Below are 7571 nucleotides of genomic sequence, written 5' to 3' on the forward strand. Positions count from 1 at the left end.
TTCGAAGGCAAAACAGTTCCTGTTTGAGCAACAGCTACACAGAGATGCAGGCAGGGAGGTGTTTGGGGAAACCACAGGGCAAAACTGGGCCTTCATGTGTGAGGGGGATGTGCTTGGCTTGCAGGCAGCAGGTGAAAAGAACTTACTTCCCATGTGTAGATGTGCTGATCTACCCCCCCACCCCCTCCCCAATTTAGGCATAGCACACACACAGGTTTTGTGCCTGCGCAGCTCTGCAGCTGAAGTACAGTGCTGTACCAACAGAGCTCAAGCAGCTGGGAGTTGCATGAGCATCCTCATTCTCCCCAGGCAATGCTGGATAAAGGACCCTTGCCCACCTGTTTCTTCTGTTTGAGGCTTGAATTTAACAATACTGGTGCAACTAAAGCTGGGTTTCCTATGGCCTTTTTATAAACCTCTCAGGCTGTTTTCTTCTTTTGTATCAGAAATTTTAGCTTTGTTTTTAGTCCTGGTGGATTGTGGCATACCAAGAACTTAAAATAGTCCCTGAAGCACACCAGGAGAAACAATATTTAAGATGCAAAATCCTAAACGCAAAGGGGGGAAAAAAAGACTTTTTATCTGGCAGGATGCTTCAGGAAACAAAAAAGTAACTCAAAGGCACATGAAGATAAAATTTCACAATCAGTCCAATGTATTACTTGATTCTGTAGTTTATTGTCTGTCTTTGAAACATACGACTTGTATTCACAGTGGCCAGCACCTGCACTTTTAGCAGGGTAACAAAATTCATTTCTTTACCCACAATGGGTCAGGTGTGGGAGAATCTTGGCTTTCCTTAAACAGGAAATCTGCAGCTGTTGTGGGGACTTTAAATCATAATTGAAAACATGATCCAGCTATGAAATACAGACTCAAGTTACCACAAGGCAAACAAAATAATTCAGACTGATTTAACCACAAAAATACGACACCTGATTTTTAAGCCATGGCTTAGGGGAAGAAGAGGACAGGGCTAATTGATGACTTTTGATTTCTACTGGTCTACAGAACAATTAATGAGAATATTTCTGGACCACTAGATTTTTCTTTGAGTTAATTTGGGAGTCAGCTTTGTTATTAATTATTTGATATTTGACATTTGCAGTGAGCTGCTAGTGACTTAGAACATGTACTTTAGGAAGCCTTGTTATATTAAGAGCAAAAACTGCAGCTACGTTAAAAATTTGGGGAGGCCACAAAAACCTTTCTCTACTGCAGAAACAGTTTGTGCTAGACAAGTATTCTTGCTGGCATAATAATGATTTCTTCTCAGCAGCAACTCTTCTCCAGCAAAGACATCATAAGATGAAACAAAACCCTCAAATTTTGCTCTCCAATATGTCATTAAAACGACTTATCTTACATCACCATATGGCAGGTAGCCTGTCTAAATGTGTGGCAACAGCTGGACAATGCATGAATGCTCCTGGAGTGTGAAAAGCTGAAGTGTCACCCAAGTCAGCGTGTCAATGGCACCTTAGGGACATGCTTCATCGAGTGCAGTTTCCTAGCCAAGTCACTGGAGCTCTGAAGGGGCAGCAAAGATGATCCACAGACCTTATTTGTATAAGCAGCACTTCCTCAGGCAGGGAGGTTGTGCCAGCTGAATGAGTAGTCCTGCAGTAGCTCAGGTGGTGAATTGTATTGCAACTGCACAAGAGAAAGCTGAGTGCACAGAGATACCTACCATGAATTCACTGAGCCTGATCCTCCACCCCCACCACAGCGCTGTCAGCTGTGGCTGCCAGCAACAGCCACGTCATTGTCACAGGTTTAGATGCTGTCAGGCAGGGCAAAGCACAAGTGGGAATTATTTTATTTTATTTTATTTTATTTTATTTTATTTTATTTTATTTTATTTTATTTTTGCTCCCTGTGAAGCACTACTTGGTGAACTCATCCCGTTTGTTAACAGTCAAAATCCTTGTGCTTAGTGTCAGGCTTGGGGAGTCCAGGAAGGTGGCAAAAGTAATGCCACAGGGAAATCACGGGGGATTTACGTCAAAGCTGTTGCAGCTAACTGGGTGGAATGGTACAAAATGTTTTATTTGGTTTTAGCCAGCAGAACCTTCTTTGGAATAGGCAAAAATAAGCAGAGACAACATTTTAGTAATAATCAATAGAACCAATCCTCATGTACCACATCCAGCACAATGACATCAGTAAGCAGAACTGCTTTGGTCTTACAAAGTATTCATGCTGTGTAACGTGCATTAAACCACTCTGGGAATTGGGGTTCTCTGGGGTGGTGTGTCTCCAGCCAGCACAAAAGTGAGGAAACCTCTGTACTGCACCCAGCCTCACCTCGTAGACGTCCTTGCTTACCAGTCAGATCAGAATCCAGCACCAGTTTGCATTCCTGCCACAGCAAGCAAAGTAGTCCAGTGCTGCTGTTCCATCCTGAAGGGTAAGAGACAAAGGAGATCAAGATTAGAAATAGAATACAAAACTCATAGGAAAGCACCTGGCTCTCAGAAATTCTCTTGCTTTGACACTGAGCTTTATGCTTCAGTTAAATTTTCACCATCAAAGAGCAAAATGCAAACCACCAGACATCAATTAAATTACTATCTTAGTCAATCACATCCTTTCTGGTAGCTCTGGTAGCTCTTCTTCCCAGGTTCTTACCAAATGGTGATTCTGAGAAGAAACCCCTGCTTCACTAATTGAGCACTGATAATTTTTAGGAACTGTTGCCTAATACAAGTACAGAATTGTGACCCCTTCCTCCTTTGGGGATGCAACACTCAGGAACATAAAAATGCTTCAAAATCTCTTTAAAATGGAGCAGCTATTTTATGACTGGGAGAACAGTCTGGGTATCTGGATACAACTGTCCCCGCAGATGGCAGTTCAGGGTGTAAGCAAAGGTCAGAGCTGGCTAAGGGCATGGTTTGTGTCGATGGGACAGGAAAGCTTTTGGCTTCCTCAGCAAGACAGGCTGCCCCAGGATTATTTTGTGTGAGCAGTCCTGAGAGCCCTACACTGACAGGTAGCCAAGGCCTCTTACCCTTGGCATGCCACGTTGATCAGTCCTCTTTTCTCCCTGCACACCCCAGTGTCCTGCTCACTCCTCATGGTTCTGTGTCCACATTTCCTGAGCCAGGCAGGACAAGGAAGCTGTCTGGGCTTCTTTCAGAGCACTTGACCTTGCACAGGGCACAGGCAATGTGTGTAGCACATTCATATGTCACTGGAGGCATCCATCTCTTCTGAATACACCAACAATTGAGCAACCTGCCAGCAAAACGAAGACATTTTGGAACTGCATTAATTTGATTCTACAGCTCCAAAGAAGCAAAGGCATCCCTGGAGGGGGATGTGAAAGTGCTGTTACAGTGTCTTGAGCAACAAATGGTGTCTAGTGTTTATACAGAGAAAAGAGGTATGAACTAGAGAGGAAGTCGTGACTAGACTGTCTGGTTACACCGTCCATCCAAGCAGGAATGCTGGTAACCAAACAAACCATAAAGGCAAAAAAATAACCACCACCCACCGAGGGGCCCCATACCTGGGTAAAAGCTCTGACACTGGGACTTTTATCTTTCCTGTGGCTGCAGTAGTGCAAACAAGTGTAGTGGCTCTTGTCTGCTGCTGTATCTCTGCTGTATTCAAATCTGAAAAATCCCACAGGATAACCCGTCAGGTTGCCTTTTTATCCTTTCAGCAGAGGGTAATCACACACCCTGTATATAACAAAGAAAAAGAACAAAGCATGCAACGTCAAAAATATACATAATGGAAAATGCCAAGATGAACGCTGCAAATGCAGACTGATTTTGTCCCCTTGTGCCTCACTTGTTGTGATAAGGACTTTTATTTTACAGCCTTTGATTCATTTTCTCGTGGGGCCTCAGCCTCACTTGGTGCACTGAGCAGGCTGTGCCCAGGTTGCAAAGAGCTGCTCACGCTTTGCTTTCCTCCCACTCAGCCAGGGAGCCCAGGCCGTGCCCGGAGCGGCTCCTCAGCCCTTCCGCTGGTAAAGCTGCCTTGTTTTCTTCAGAGTGTTTTTCACTGCCTCAGGGAAGTGGGGCGCTGCCATGTGAGGTGAGCAGCTGCTGTACTCTGCTGCAGGGGCAGAAGAGGGATATGTAGACAGCTTTTGGCCAGATATGTTCTGGCTGTACACTTTTTTAGGGACCATTTGGAATGCTTATGACCTGATTTCACAGATAATGCAATTTTATTTGGCACTCAGTTCTGGTTTTGGGATTTTATGAATCATGTACTTGGACCTACTGCAGTTGGGTTTCCCCTGGCATGGGAGCATTTAAAAATAATCTTTTTCAGCAGCAATCAGAGGAATTAATTTTTTTTCAGATGTATTCACTAGACAAGTTTACTTAGAGAACTAAACATAGAATCATTTGGAGTCTGATTCAGAGTAGCAAGGAGCAAGGAACAAGGAGCAGTAAGTGCCTTCCAGCCTAGAGGAGAACAGCGACAAATTGAAAAGAAAATAATAAAAAATAAACTGAGAAGAAATTTCTAGTTCAGTTTGTCCAGGTATGCTGGTGTTTTCACCATCCCTCTGCAACCGAGGTAGTGTTACCTTCCAACGGGAGGGTGATCAGAGCACTGCTTTCTTAAACTACAAAGACTAAATTTCAAACAAGGAACAAAAACCTTGCAAGTGTAATGCTTTAGCATTGTAAAACACATCCCTTGCCACAATGAACTAATAATGTAATTTAAATTACAGTAAAGGATGTAAGAAAGACAAGGCACAAAAGGAAGAGGAGACAAGACAAAATTGTCCTAGTAACAATATGTTCTTCCAAACTATGAGCATAATTATGTGATTTAAATTTCTACCAGATTTGGGGAATTTTTTTCATGTCATTGTTCTCCTCTTTATGTAATTAAGTGGTTGTACTTGACTGTGTGGTGGTAAGAAAATAACACTAATTCCAATTCTTATTGGAGGGTAGTGGACTGAAACCATGACTTCTCTTTATCAGCTCCAGGTAATAAAAATTGTATGAAAAGAACTATTTCAGGCAGTTTTAGCATCTTTCTTCTCTCTCTCTTTTTATACAAAAGAAGCAGGTCTGACATGCAACATGACAGTGAAATCCTTCTGCTGAGTCAGACACTCAGTTTCAAACTTACATAATTGGGGTGTATTTCCATATTCCTTCCCTCCTTTCCTATGCACGAGGCACAGACAGAGGGAATGTCTGTTCCAAGGCTGCTCACAGTAGCTGAGTGTGGAAGCCTCAATGCTGCAACTTAAATACATAAAATATCTTAACATCTCCACAGCAGGATAATTAAATACTGCACTAAGTCAGCAAAGCAAGGTCTGCTGCCCAGTGACACTGGAGCCCATATGCTGCACAGAAGCAGGCTGAAACTCTTCTGTTTCAGGGAACACTGAGTAAATAAGAATTTGGTCAAACAGTAAGTCATTTCCTCATTTTCAGAAAAGTCGTTCTAAAAACATGCAGGAAAGAAAATTTAATTATTAAAGACAATCTGATTATTGCAGTGTTCCAATGCCATTTTCTGACTCTGGTACGTTCTGTGATTTCTCAGGCTGTTATTTTTTGCAGTGCTATGGTGGAAATGTCTGCTAAAATCCCACAGCCCTATCACACAAAACAAATTTACTAGAAACGTCATCTGGCATGTAAGCCACATTTATGTCCACAGCAGAAATTTAGGTGGTGTATTTGGAAAGAAGTGCCAAGAAAAGAAAGCTTCATGTTCACAGATGACATGTTCCTCATTGACTGTTTCAACCACAAGAGGTGCATGCACAGCTTCAGCCCTATGGGATGTGTGCTCTCAGAGTTGCAAGGGTTTTTTTGTTAAAAATAAAAATAGGTACAAGAAATGCTGAAAGGAAAACATAGCTAAGAAACAAAGAGCAAAGAGAGAACAAGAAGGTGAGAAACACAGCAAGTTAAGTTAAATCAGATGTCTGTGCTTGCAGACGAGATGATGAGATGAGCTATCTGAGAGATGCAAATTTAAATCATACCAGGCAGAATGGGAAACTGAACCTCCTCCAACTTCTTGGAGGAGTGCCTTTACTACTGTGCTTCAGGATAACAGAAAATGAGTAAACAGCACACCATTTGCTTTCCTTTTTAGTGTACAAAGCTTACAAGTACCATTTCAGATTGAACAAGGTTTTATCAGATACAAGTGTGGGGGGTTGAGTTTTCCCCCACACACACAGGGCAAAGGAAGAAGAAAATAATATTTATTTTGGCTGTCTTCTGAATTATTTCCCTCCCTCTTATTTGGCTGCTCAACTGAAAAAGCAATCCTATACCCATTCCCCATTGATCTGCTTCCAGCAGGGTTCCACTCCACATCCCTCTGGGTTTGGCAGCCACAGAAACTAATTCAGCTAGAAAGTCCTGTAAGCCACTTATAACATTGGAAGTCTTCTCACTGTGCTTCCACCCATGAGGAAGCCTTCTCCTGGACTAACTGGCAAGACACAGACTTGGTTAGGTGGTTTGCAAGATGGGGAGAAAACTGGCCAACAGGCTGCGCTCATCGTGATCGATGGTTTTGACTCAGGGTGGCAGCCTGTCACAAGTGGGGTCTCCCTGAGACTGGCACTGGGCTCCATACTGTCCATCTTCACAAGGATTTGAATGATGGATTTGAAAGCACCTTCACCCAGGTTGCTGATACCACTAAAATGGGTGATGAGGACAACCTGCCCTGTGAGGAAAGACCGAAGGAGTTACATCTTCTCTGCCTGGAGGAGAGAAGGCTTGGAGACAGAGGGCTAATCTCAATATGCCAGAGTGCTACAAAAAGGATGGAGGCTCTACTCAAAAAGGACAGCATGGAGAAGACAAGGCACAACAGGGATTTTGTTATGGTGAGAACAACCAATGACTGAAACACAGGGATGTGGTGGTAGGGTCCCTGTCACAGAAGGTTTTCAAGCTGCCACTGAACTGGGTGCTCGATAATCTCATCCAGGCTCCCTCCCACAAAAGTTGGACCAATGATCTTTCCAGTTCCCTTCCAGCCTGGGCTGTTCGATGGTTCTGTGATTCTATGCAGACAGGCATGGGCTCCTATAGCCATCTTCAGCAACCTCGCCCTGAAGAAGGAACCTGAGCAGCCCCACCATTTGCCAGCAAGCAGACCTGCACGCGATACAGTGCCAGCTCTCCAGGCAGGTCTGCAGCTCATCGAGCTCGCCCGCACCACACTAAGGGCGCTGCTGTTTCTCACGCGGTGGACATCGGCCCACGTGAGCCAGCATCAACTTCTTGCTAGGGACCGCGGGCCAGGTGTGAGTGGTGAGGAGCAGTCTCACGGCTCACCGAGGCCTCTGTGACCTTGGTAACTCACGGCAGCCGTGGCCCTCGCAGCCGGGACGCACCGGCCGCGCCGCTCCTGGCGGCCCGCAGCGCCGGGGTCCGCGTGCCCCGCCGTCCCATCAGCCGTGGGTGGCTCCGGGAAGGAGACAAAGGCGGCCGGGACGGCCGGAGGCGGTGGTAGGCAAGAAAAAGGCTCCGGGGCCGGGAGCGCACGGTGGGCGCTGGGGGACCCTCAGCGCATCTCCCGCCGCGCCCGCCGCCTGCCCCCGA

The 7571-nt window shown here is 45.0% G+C and overlaps 1 long non-coding RNA gene across 1 annotated transcript; it reads right to left on the minus strand.

Moving 5' to 3' along the window:
• Positions 1–1813: 1813 nt before the first annotated feature.
• On the minus strand, positions 1814–5212 carry LOC116441488. Its single transcript, XR_004239091.1, has 3 exons — positions 3515–5212; positions 3014–3240; positions 1814–2403 (listed from the first exon to the last, which is right to left on the minus strand). It is a non-coding gene; the product is annotated as an uncharacterized LOC116441488 (long non-coding RNA).
• Positions 5213–7571: the final 2359 nt, after the last annotated feature.

The sequence above is a fragment of the Corvus moneduloides genome, chromosome 3, assembly GCF_009650955.1.
Source record: "Corvus moneduloides isolate bCorMon1 chromosome 3, bCorMon1.pri, whole genome shotgun sequence".
Taxonomy (NCBI): domain Eukaryota; kingdom Metazoa; phylum Chordata; class Aves; order Passeriformes; family Corvidae; genus Corvus; species Corvus moneduloides.